Source organism: Microtus oregoni, unplaced genomic scaffold (genome assembly GCF_018167655.1).
Source record: "Microtus oregoni isolate MIOR12 unplaced genomic scaffold, Mior012 000071F_ref0000514, whole genome shotgun sequence".
Taxonomy (NCBI): domain Eukaryota; kingdom Metazoa; phylum Chordata; class Mammalia; order Rodentia; family Cricetidae; genus Microtus; species Microtus oregoni.
This window is the reverse complement of record NW_024543978.1, coordinates 8,196,280-8,208,299: the sequence shown is the minus strand read 5'-3', so window position 1 is coordinate 8,208,299 and position 12,020 is coordinate 8,196,280.

The window sequence follows — 12,020 nt, the reverse complement described above, 5'->3', positions numbered from 1 at the left end:
TATGGGTGTGGTGAGATTTGGATGGAGTGGTTTAAATGGATGGGTGACTGACCTTGAGTAACTGGCAGATTATGAGCCTGGGAATCTCAACCATGAAGCCTCTCTTGAGAACACACGCACACATTCACATTTTGGTGACATTTCAAGGCCACACACCTCCTGACACGCATCCCGAGCACTCTTGTTAGGTCTTCTTGTCACCAGACAGCTGGCAAGGGTCCATTTGTTGCTAACGCTGGCAGCACCCAGCCCTTGAGACTGTGAAGTGTAACGGCTGGACAGACGGACCCAGATGCTTACAAGTACAAAATCTAAGAGTCAGAGCCGTCACTAGAATGCAGACAGTCATAGCTCTGGGTGCTTATGTTAGAGACTTACTGCTCTGGATCTAGCCACCGGCCGCTCCAGCACTCTGCAGCTGTTACAATTCTCATCTTCCAAAAGCAGGGAGCTGCAGCGGGCTGCAGGCTATGTTGGATTGTGGTTTCTGGAGAGGCCTCGGGTGCTGGGACCCTCGGCTACTATCACAGCTCTCTGACCTTGAGTGTTGAGAATTTCAGTCTCTGATGACATCTGTCATGATAGCTCTTGGGCTTAAAATACTAGGGCCCCTCCCTGGCCCCTATGATTGGCTGCATGGTTGAAGGTTCTAGTTTTTTATGAGGAAGACTCCTTCATGTTAGTGACTTATTCTTTTTTTTTTCCTACAGGAGGAGAGAGAAGGAATTCTGAGAGAATTTATGCCTGACCATGCTGGCCGTGCCCAGTGGGGACAGCACAAAGGCTTCCTGTTGTCCCAGAGCTAGCTGGAGAAGGGACTTCTGAGTCATTTGTGTCCAGACACATCAGAGGTCCCAGACAGTTCTCTACCTGTTTGTCTAGTGCCAAACCCAGCAAGGGGAACCAACATGGCAGCCTCCCTCCTACTCACTGAGTGGAGGGGTGTTGGCGGGGTAAAAAGGTTGGCTAGAACTAGTTTGCTCCACACAGGCAACATTCCTTCCTGTGAAGGTGAAATCATGTCGTCTCTTGCCAAATATGACCAGGTAATGAGATGATGTTGATTTTTGTCTCTGTCTCCTGGTGCCAGAGCAAACCCAAGATAGCTTTGAAAATGTTGATGATTCTTAATCCTTATGAAGAATGTGACTGTCACTCAACAGTATAGGCAGGCAGTAAATACCTGGGCATGAATTCAAACAAGCCACAGCTAATTAAATTAAATTAGCTCTGACAATTAAAAAAAAATATTACTTAAAACAAATATGGAAAAAATAAATAGCCAAGATAAAAGGATGGCTTTGGGTTTCTTTTCAGAATAGTAGTTTAACACGTTCATGTTTAAACCCTAGACGCTTTTGTTTCTCTCGAATTTCTTTTCTTTTTTTTAAAAAAAGATTTTCTGTATTTTTAAGTAAGTGTATGTGTGTCTATGTGGGTATGTGCACATGAGTGCAGTACCTGCAGAGGCCAGAAGAGAGCGCCAGATCTCCCAGAGCTGGAGTGACTGGCTTAGCTGGGAAGAAACAAAAACTACTCTTCTGCAAGAGCGACCAGTACTCTTTATCACAGCTGTCTCTCCAGCCCCCTGTTGAGTTGTTTTTGATGAGTTGTATACTCTATTTTTAGAGATAACGTGTAAGTCATTTTTACTCTTTTTGTCTTTTATCCAGAAATTTGGATAAAGGAAAGGAAGGATGTATATCACATTTTTAAGAATTGCTAGTAAGACTGGTTGAGCCAAGCTTCCAGCATCTGCAGCCTGCAAACCCTTAGTTTGAAGAAATAGTCTCCTGAGCTTTGTTCTGTAATCCAGTCTTGATATTGCCACCCTCTTACCCCAGCCTCAGGAGTTCTGGAGTTACAGGGGTGTACCACAAAGCCTGACCACATTTTTCCTTACAAAAGTGCAAAATGTACTTTAGTGATATGGCGTTTTGCAAAGTTTTGCCCTTGGAGAAGAGAGACTCAGGGGCTGGAGTTCAGGTTGTCACCCTCTATTCCTATGACTCATCAGACCCTGGTGGATATATGTTCATCTCTACTGCCAATGCTGTGTCTGAAGGAACACTCAGAGAGGAGAAGCAGTGGAAAACGCCTTCATGACACCCCTACTGGAAAGCGCCTTGCAGGTCACAGAGGTCCCATTATATACAAAGAGCTAATCTGCCCAGCCAAGGTCATGGAGTATTATTGGTTCTTAATTGTCTCAATGTCCACATGAAAGGATGAACTCACTACTGTTTCAGCAATGGTTTTCGGAAGAATTTAAAGTCTTCATCACAAAGAGTCCAAATTGTTTCCCCTTCAAAGTGAGAGCTCGTTTTCCTGGTTGACGCCTGGGACCATTCTGCACGTAAGGGTCCTGCCGGCTACAGAGCTCTGATTCCCACACAGGGGGAGTTGCTTCCACACACTGTCAAGCCAGAGTCGCCCACCCACAGGCACTGTGCAGCACATCGTGGGGTGGAAAATCCTCATTATCCCTGGATTCGATCTTTAATGACTAAAACACCCATCATCAGGGTGAAGCTGCTGGGGAGTTAGTTGACAATCATGTGATCATATTAGATACTGAGCACTCAGGATGGGGCGTGGAACAATGTATGATAGCAAAGTAATGAGAGATCATTCCTGTTTGAGCAGAGTTCTCTTTGAAGCCCTCAGGGAAGGCTTCTCAGGTAACTGGTCACTGCTACGGAGTGCGGAAGGAGCCATGACCTGCTGCATAGCGGGTTCCTAAGAGACTGGGATCCGGGGCAGGGGTAGAGTATGGAAGTTCCTTCCAACCGTATGTCCTTATATCCTTCCTCGTTAACAAACTACCATGCTATCCCCATTCAGGGTGAGGATTGTTCCACTGCACCTGGCTGCCCTCCCAGTGCTGAGTCATGAACGGCTGTTTAAAATCCTGCTAGGCTAAAGGTGCCTCTGTTCGCACCATGGCTGCTCTCCCAGGGTGGTCAGTTACACTCCACCTGGTGTTTCCTGTTGTCAGGACTTTGCCTTGTTTGTGTAAGCCCGGCTTCTAGAGCTTCCCCTGTTCATTCACGGAGCCGTGGTTTATCTATGGCAATCTCTGTACGGATGGGGGCCATTGTATGCAATGGAGTAAGCAAAGTGAATAACCAAGACAGACTCCCTTGCCAAGAAGATTCACAATTGTGAAACCCCCAGAAATTCAGGGGTATGTGTGAGGTAGATGTAAAGCCATCGGGCTGTTATGGTTTTGGGTTCTGGGGTCATGAGGAATGCTGGGTTCCCAGGCCAGGTGTGTAACAGCCATCAGCACACAGGAGAAGGATTTCCCCAGGACGGACAGAGGACAGTGAATGAGAGACAGACGACACAAGAGGTGGAAGATGAGGGGGAGGGGGAAGGGAAGTGAAAAAGGGAGCAGGGAGCCGGGCGGTGGTGGCGCACGCCTTTAATCCCAGCACTCGGGAGGCAGAGGCAGGCGGATCTCTGTGCGTTCGAGACCAGCCTGGTCTACAAGAGCTAGTTCCAGGACAGGCTCCAAAGCCACAGAGAAACCCTGTCTTGAAAAACCAAAAAAAAAAAAAAAAAAAAAAAAAAAAAAAAAAAAAAAAAAAAAAAAAAAGGGAGCAGGGACATTTGTCCCAGAGGAGACTGACGTGGCACATAGGACAATGGCGGTGTATAAAGGCAAAGGGAACCCGTTAGGATGAGGTGTTAATTGTAATTGGGTATCTTAATTAGGTGAGCCATAGCGGGCTTTTGATTGTTGGACTTCAATACATTGATAGCTGGACCTTAGTGTAGTCAGCCTCAGGAGGAGGAATTGGCCAAATAAGGGAATAGACCTTGGTGGCTGGCTTTAGGAATATAATCTAATAGTTTTTAGCAAGGCAGAGGGAATGGGGGAGAAGGGCAAGGCCTGCCAGTGCCATGCTTGCCGTGTTCAAGCCGGCCAGAGCCCCTTCCTTTACTATTTCGGTAACCCGTAGTACATCCATCCCTTCTGTAACCATCTATTTCCTCATTTGTAAGAGGGAGAAACACTCACTTTAGGAAAGATTAAAGAGGGAGAGTCCCGGGACCAGGGAGATGGCTCAGCAGGTAGGTGTGCTCACCTTGTAAACATGAAGATCAGAGTTTGAATCCCCAGCAGTCATGTAAAAAGCTGGGCCTGGTTACTTGTGCCTCTAACCTTGGCATTGTGAGGTCGAGACTGTGCTCCTGAAATCTCACCTGCCCGCCAGCCTGACAAACAGTGAGCTCCATGAGACACCCCCCCCCCCTCCGTTCTTAAGGCAGTGAGGCAGAGAGCGGCTGAGAAAAAGGCCTTCAGTGTCATAAGCCCCCCTCCCTACCTCCGCCCCCGGCCTCTGCATAGGCACTGTGTTTTTGTGCTTCTGCAAACACATGTTGACTTGAAGGGATAGTGAGTTTCTTGAGGTTTCGTAATGTTCGTTCAGGATCCCAGGTGCAAGCCTGCCCTACACCTTCTTCTTCTGTTGGGTCACATTTAGCAGGCTCAGTGTTCATTCTTCCCTGCTCAGGGGCACTGAAATCCAATCCCAGCGCAAAAGTGCAATCAGCGCCCAGAGTCAAAAGACTAACGAAGATAGGAAGAAACAAAATTTTAAGTTCTTTCGGTGAATCTTCTAGAAAATAAGAATGATAGCTACCTACTGTTGGTTCATTTGTTTGCTTGAGGCAGAGTCTCATTGGCCTGGAATTTGAGATACAGCCCAAGCTGGCTTTGAACCTGTGGTCCCTCAGACTTCTGAAAGCCAGGATTTTAGGAGCCACACACAGCTGACACTAGTGAATCTTTGACTATCACGCGTGTTACTTCAGGCTCCTTAGCACCTACTGTATGCACACTAGCTTGCAGGCTCAGTTGGGTGAATACCTTAGAAGCCTATCTGAGCCCCAGTTTTCATGGTTAAAAAAAAAAAGATGACGCCAACAGCCAGACCGAGCCTGCAGACCAAGGATTCACCTTGGCACCTCAATTTTCTACAAACGGTCAGAAGTTGCTGGAAATTTGAGGGGTTATCCATTGGGCCACGTAAATGCATGACAGACAGTCACAGAGGGCAGGGTGGGATCTTTATTTTTTCCCACAGTAGCATTTACATCCCATTAAGCAGAGGCTCCTAGTTATGTAATAAGAAATAAAATGTCTTAACTTATTTAAATATGCTAACCTATTTAACATATTTAACGAATCTGTCTCTAAAAACCACACTAACCACATCTGGTTCCCAAACCATTTCCCCCATTGACGGTGAGTGCTGATGTAAGGTCCACAGAAATGGCTATTATTGGAAGACACTACTTACTAATCAATACATCTCCAGAGGAATTTGAACATTGGCAGGAAAGTCTGTGCATTCCCCAAGCTTTGCCTAATGCCCTGGTAAGATTCTTTCTAGATGGGATAACGGGAAACTACACTTGGGGTCAGGAGAAACTTAATTACCTTGATCGTTCACAATTTGCTTGGCCTAAAGAATCTGGCTAGAAAGCCAGTTGAAGCCATACTGAAGAATGCGATCATCAGCAATCGATAACTATTTCTACAAATCTCCGGGGTTTGCGCTTCTACTGTGGACATTTGTGAAGTCTCAGGGGAGATACAAACATGTGCAGGAAGAGTACGCATTCATTTTGGCACTCCTTCCCGTGAACAGAGTTAGCATCTGATGCTTGATATTTTGTCGTATCCTTCAAAGGTAGTTACAGTCAGAAAGTGTTAGTCATAGAACTCTAGATTGTACCTCCCAACCAGGGTGCTGTCACCTCCTGGGAGATGTGTGACATCTTTGGTTAGTGTAACTGAGAGAGGGTGCCCTTGGCTTCTAGTGTGGCTGAGGCCGAGTAGCTGTGGAATATCCTATCGTGCACAGCGCAGTCCCTCAGCAAAGCACCAGCTGGCCCTAAACTCCAGTTGTGCTGAGGTCAAGACACTCCGACCTGCAGAGAGTGCATGCTGAGGGTATGCTGGCCTGTGGTGGTGTCTTGTTTGTGCTGTAACAAATACAGCTCACCAGGGGATCAGAGCGTGGAGGCCCCTTGCTTCTGAAGATTTCGGAGAGGTAAGAACTAGTGGCTGACTCTTTGCCTCCTAGTATCTGGCTCCGGGTTTTTATTTAATAAGACTAATTCATAGTGTGTTGAACTGTCCTGGATAGTTTATTAAAAGTAAATACTATGCAGATTCGAGGCAATGGCTCAGTTTGTAAAACATGAGAACCTGAGCTTGAGTGTCTCCCCCCCTCCCCACCCCATAGAAAACCCTGACGCAGTGGCTTGCGTGTGTAATCCTAGGACTGGTGAAGGTTGAAGACAGGAGGCTCCCCCAGGCTCCTTAGCCAGCCTGCTGAATCTGAGAGCTCTATGTGCAGCGAGAGACCCTGCTTCAGAAAGCAAACTGAGGGAGGCACTGAGGCAGACGCCTGATGCTGAGCTCTGTCCTCCACACACAAGCACATGCATGTACACACATGAGCACATGATGGGGGAGAATCTTCTGGCTTGTATCAATTTCATTAGTTAAATAAAGAGACTGCCTTGGCCCTTTAATAGGACATAAAATTAGGTAGGCGGAGTAAACAGAACAGAATGCTGGGAGAAAGAAGCTGAGTCAGTGAGTCACCATGATTCTCCTACCGGATACAAATGCAGGTTAAGATCTTCCCTGGTAAGACACCTCGTGGTGTTACAGGGATATTAGAAATGGGTTAGATCGATATGTAAGAGCTAGCCAATAAGAGGCTGGAACTAATGGGCCAGGCAGTGTTTAAAAGAATACAGTTTCCATGTAATTATTTCGGGGCATAAGCTAGCCATGTGGGCGGCCAGGTGTGGGGGACGCAGCCCCACCACTCCTATTACAACAAGCACAGACACAGAAGCCTATGCAACATAAAGAATGAAAGGATAGTGCTTGAGACCTCGGGCTTTATAAGGCGTGTCGCTGACTGTCCTGATCTTAGGCAGATGAGCACAGCTGCCGTGAATTCACAAGAGCACAGGCGTGTCAGATTCGGAAGACACTTTTACAGCAAGTTTCCCCATCTTCTGCTCTTCTTACTTTCCCTCCTCCTTTACATGGTGTTCTCTGAACGCTGGGGTGGTGGTGGTGGTGGTAGTGGTGGTGGTGTGTGTTTGTGTGTGTGTGTACATGTGTGTCCCGTGTGTGTGTGCATGTGTGTGTGTGTGTGATATGTTAGTTTTTGCCAACTTAATACAAACCTAGACATACCCAAGGAGAAGAAACCTCAGTTGATGAATTGCCTTCATCAGGCTGGCCTATGGCTCTATCTGTGAGACATTTTCTTGCTTGCCATAGGTGGGCCTAGCCCTGTGTGGGCAGTGTCTTCCCTGAGGGAGGCCTGGCCTGTGGATCAGGGGTAGTTGAGCATGAGTCTGGCAGCGAGTGACTTACCAGTGTTCCTCTGTGGTTTCCTCTTCAAGCTCCATCCTTGGGGCCTGCAATGGCACGCATTGATGGCGAACCCATAAGCTGCAAGGTGCCCCTTCTGTCCCCGAGTGGCTTCTGGTCTGGTCTTTATTACAGCAGCAGAAAAGCAGAAGAGTCATATAGGCCGCCCCTCATTTTTAAATAAAGTTTTATTAAGCATTTGTTATTCTCAGCTGTTAATTCTGTAACTCTCACCAAACATTTTAGAAATGACATTTTAATTTTTTTTTAAATCTTACTTGCAGAAATTCTATGCCTAAGTGACAGGCACAAGTGTGAGCAACTGTGTGTGAATGGCATCCATCTTTGAAAGGCCAAAGCACGGATCTGGGCTCCACAGCAGTTTTCTGAGAACAGCCTGAAACTGTCAGACAGCTCTGGCTGAGGTCAACATCGTGTTTGCTAACCCGTCCTTTCGCACCCCAGTCTTCTCCTCCATTCCTGTGATCTGTTTTAAAACTCTGAAACTCTATCTATGTCTTTTACGTCATCTAGTTTTGGAAGAAAAGGGTTCAACTCTTGTGTCTTTTGCCCAGGCTACAGAAATGGGGATGGCGTGGGTGGGTGGGTAGGGGAAAGATAAACTAAAAGAAACATAGATAAATGAAATACCCAGGAGAGAGGGCTCAGCAGCTCAGAGTGCTGACCACTCTTTCAGGGGACCCTGGGGTTCAGTTCTCATCACCCACATTACCCTGGGTAGCTCCCAGACACCTGGAATGCCAGCCCCAGGGGATCTGATGTTTCCGGTTGCCGTAGGCTCCTGTGCTTGTGTGCACGCACTCACACATGTACACATAGTTTTAAAAATCAAAATAAATCTTTAAAAAAGAAATTAAGACATTCACCATTGAAATGAAGTACAGACCCCAAAGATTTGTTCTTTGAAAAAACTAAAAACTGTAGTCTGGTTTTTGAGGCATAGGGGAAGTGTTAAAGGCAATGCTAAGAGCCAGGTGGCAGTGGTGGCGCACACCTTTAATCCCAGCACTCTTGGGAGGCAGAGGCAGGTGGATCTCTGTGAGTTTGAGGCCAGCCTGGTCTACAGAGTGAATTCTAGCACAGCCAGGGCTGTTACAAAGAGAAACCCTGTCTCAAAAAACCAACCAACCAAACAAAACAAAACAAAAAACCCAAACCCAAACCAAGACAAAACGAAAAACAAAAGATAAAACAAAAAAAACCACTGCTAAGAATAAAATCCCTTAAAATTGTAAGGTGTTTTAAAAACCACAAGAGAATATACCAAGCATCTCTGGGACATGTTTGTAAGTCTGAGGCTGAAAATTTTCTATAAAATAAAGCAACTCATTTAAACTGACCCCAAAAGACAAAGGAAACCTGAACAAAACCGCAGCCAAGAGAGAATAGAAGTGGTTGCCAAACGCCCACGGGGCCTGGACCAGGGCTGGCTAGCAGGCAGATGTGTTCCCAGGAGCCCCAGGGCTGGCTAGCAGGAGGATGTGCTCCCAGGAGCCCCAGGGCTGGCTAGCAGGCAGATGTGCTCCCAGGAGCCCCAGGCCTGGCTAGCAGGCAGATGTGTTCCCAGGAGCCCCAGGACTGGCTAGCAGGCGGATGTGCTCCCAGGAGCCCCAGGGCTGGCTAGCAGGCGGATGTGCTCCCAGGAGCCCCAGGGCTGGCTAGCAGGCAGATGTGCTCCTAGGAGCCCTATATTGCATTCATTGCTCAGCGGCTGCCATACTGAAATTCTTAATTTTTTAAAATTTAGAATCTCTCGTATTTATTTTGTTCTGGGCACTACACATTATTTTACAGGCAAGATTCAAGTTATGTTTTAAGGCACAGATAATTTAAAGCCTTAAGAAAAGAAAAAAGTTACTGAATTTGTTTTTGACAAGATCAGTGTTACTGGTGTTCTTTGCAAACTTCCAAGGTCTCTTAGTAAAAGTCAGGTAGAAATCTATGGTTAGAATGTGATTTCGTTGGACTTGCCAGGGTAGGAAGGACCTACGGAAGTATTATATTGACCTATACAATGGATGTCCCCTCTTTCGGGGATGTTTACTGATTTTCTTCTGCTGCTTCCAACAAGGAATATGCTGGACAAGCTTTCTGTAGTTCGTGCTAGGGCAGTTGATGAGTTAACTATTTTAAGCTTTTCCGGAACTTGGAGACTTTTAAAGTCTTAATACGAATTTTTTTTCCAGGTCACTGGCTAGTGAACCACGAAAAGCCTTGGCAAGTTGACATGATGCTTGCCCAAAGGAGGATTCAGCAAGACTCTTCCGGAAGCTCTAAGAAAGCAGATTGAATTGTAGTGTTAGGAACCTCACCAAGCGGTTTTCTGTAGCTATGGTCTAGCCAGCGCTGTTCCTCTAGTGTGTGGGTTGATTGTGGCGGATCTCTGTGAGTTCAAGGCCAGCCGGGTCTACAGAGTAAGTTCTAGGACAGCGAGGGCTGTTTCACAGAGAAACCCTGTCTTGAAAAACCAAAAGAAAAGAGAAAAAGAGAATTTCAGTTGTTCATTTGAATTAATAACCTGCTTAAGTTACTGAGTGAAAATCTACATCACCGCGACCTCAAAGCCCTGTGTCTCACCTTTTACCCACTTCTGAGCTTTCCTCCTTGCAAGGAGGCTTTGTAGACCGGATTTTCTGTTCGTTGTTTTGTCTTTTTGTTTTGTTGAGGTAGGGTCTCAATATGTAGCTCTGGTTGGCTTGGGACTTACTCCGTCTGGAAGTCAAGGGTGGTACTACACATTAGTACTTGAAAGGTAAGGTGGGAACCACAGGTTCGAGGCCAGTCTGAGCTACATGGAGAGACCCAGTGGGCGCAGGATAATGGCCAGCTGTTACTTCATAGCTCCAGCTTTGATATCAAGAATACTAGATGAGCAAATAGAAAAACAGGCTGATTTCCTCTTCTGGTTCTGTTGGCAAACATTGCCCAGAACTTGGGAACCTCTATCCTGCCTTCTCTGGGCTGTTTCACAGAGCTGCCACCAGCCAATTGGTGTTGGAATGTGTGTGTGTGTGTGTGTGTGTGTGTGTGTGTGTGTGTGAGAGAGAGAGAGAGAGAGAGAGAGAGAGAGAGAGAGAGAGAGAGAGAGAGAGACTTTCCTTATTGCTGTGCTAAAACACCAGACGAAACAACTTGAGGAAGGCAGGGTTTGTTTGGGCTCGTGACTGAGGCTGTGGTCCATCCTGGTGGGGAAGGCATGGCTGGCACCAAGCATGTGATGGGGATGCTCACACTGTGTCCACAGTGGGGGGGCAGAGGGATGGATGCTGGTGCCCAGCTGGTCTCCTCTTTATGCACTCCAGGACCCCAACGCACGAGATGGGGCCACACACATTCTCGACCCAGTCACATCCAACTAAAAACACACCGGAAGATACGCCTGAGGTGTGTTTCCATGTTTACTCGAAATCCCAGCAAGTGACTAAAGAAGCATTCACCATAAATGAACTGAAATGTAAATTAAATTCTACTCGTCGAAAGGAAAACAAATGCTTGATGAACATGCACGGTGGAAATTGTAAAAGAGACAAATCTTTAAAAAGGGAAAAAGATGACGGATGCAGAAGGGTAAAACAAACTATCCGTTTTCTGGGCATGTAGAGAGAGCTCTTGGCTCCATATTAATCCATGTTAATTCTTATGTCCTGGCCCCTTGGTCCCTCCATCCCCCAGGGCAACTCTGTCACCTCCTCACTTTGTTCCAGGTTTGCTAAGAGCATCACATGCCATTTTCTCTTGGGAAAAGAATGAATACATGGCAGGGAAAGGGTCTTCTGGGCAAGTCTAAGCTATTTGACAGCACTGGGTCTCGGCACGGATGCTCCCAGAAGGTCTGGGGCTGAGATATTAGGGTGATCAGAGAGGTCTCCACACATTGCGTGCCCTGGATAAGGAAGATGAAAGAGGCCTGGTGCCATCAAAGGAGGGTGTTGTTCAGAATCAACACGGGGTGGCAGTAAGTGGTTCTGCCACCGAGGTCAAGGTCCTATTCGGGAGATTAGAGACAAGTGAACACTTTAGCTTGAATCTCAGAATCGGAGTCTTGGCTTTTAGCGGTCAGTTTATCCCCGACACCTGCCGACAGGCTCATTGACTGACCCACTTAGATACTTCAAGGGCTACAGAGTAGTGGATAATGAGCAAGGGCTGTGGAGCCTCGGTGTGAACCCAAGGTTCCTGCTCACTGTGGCTCTCTGAGCAAGTTTAACTTCTCCACACCGTTAACACAGGAAGCAGACTCCTAGCTTCTTGGAGAGGCTGTATGAGGATTAGTTGAGGCAAGGTAAAGGAAGCTTCTAGAATGCTTAGAAAACGCTTAACAAATATCAGTTACCTTATTCAGATGTTTTAGCCTCTATTCCCACTGCTGCAATGAAACACTTTGACAAAAATAAGGGGGAAAGAGTTTGACTCGGAGTTCAAGGCTCCAGGAGCTTGAAGCAGCTGTCTACAGCAGAGGAGGACAGTGGGTGCATGCCGTGGCTAGTTTTCCTTTTAAGTCCAGGATCCCACCCAGGGAATGGTGTCACCCCAAATGGTGGGTCTTCTCACCACAATTAGTGAATCAACATATTCCTCACAG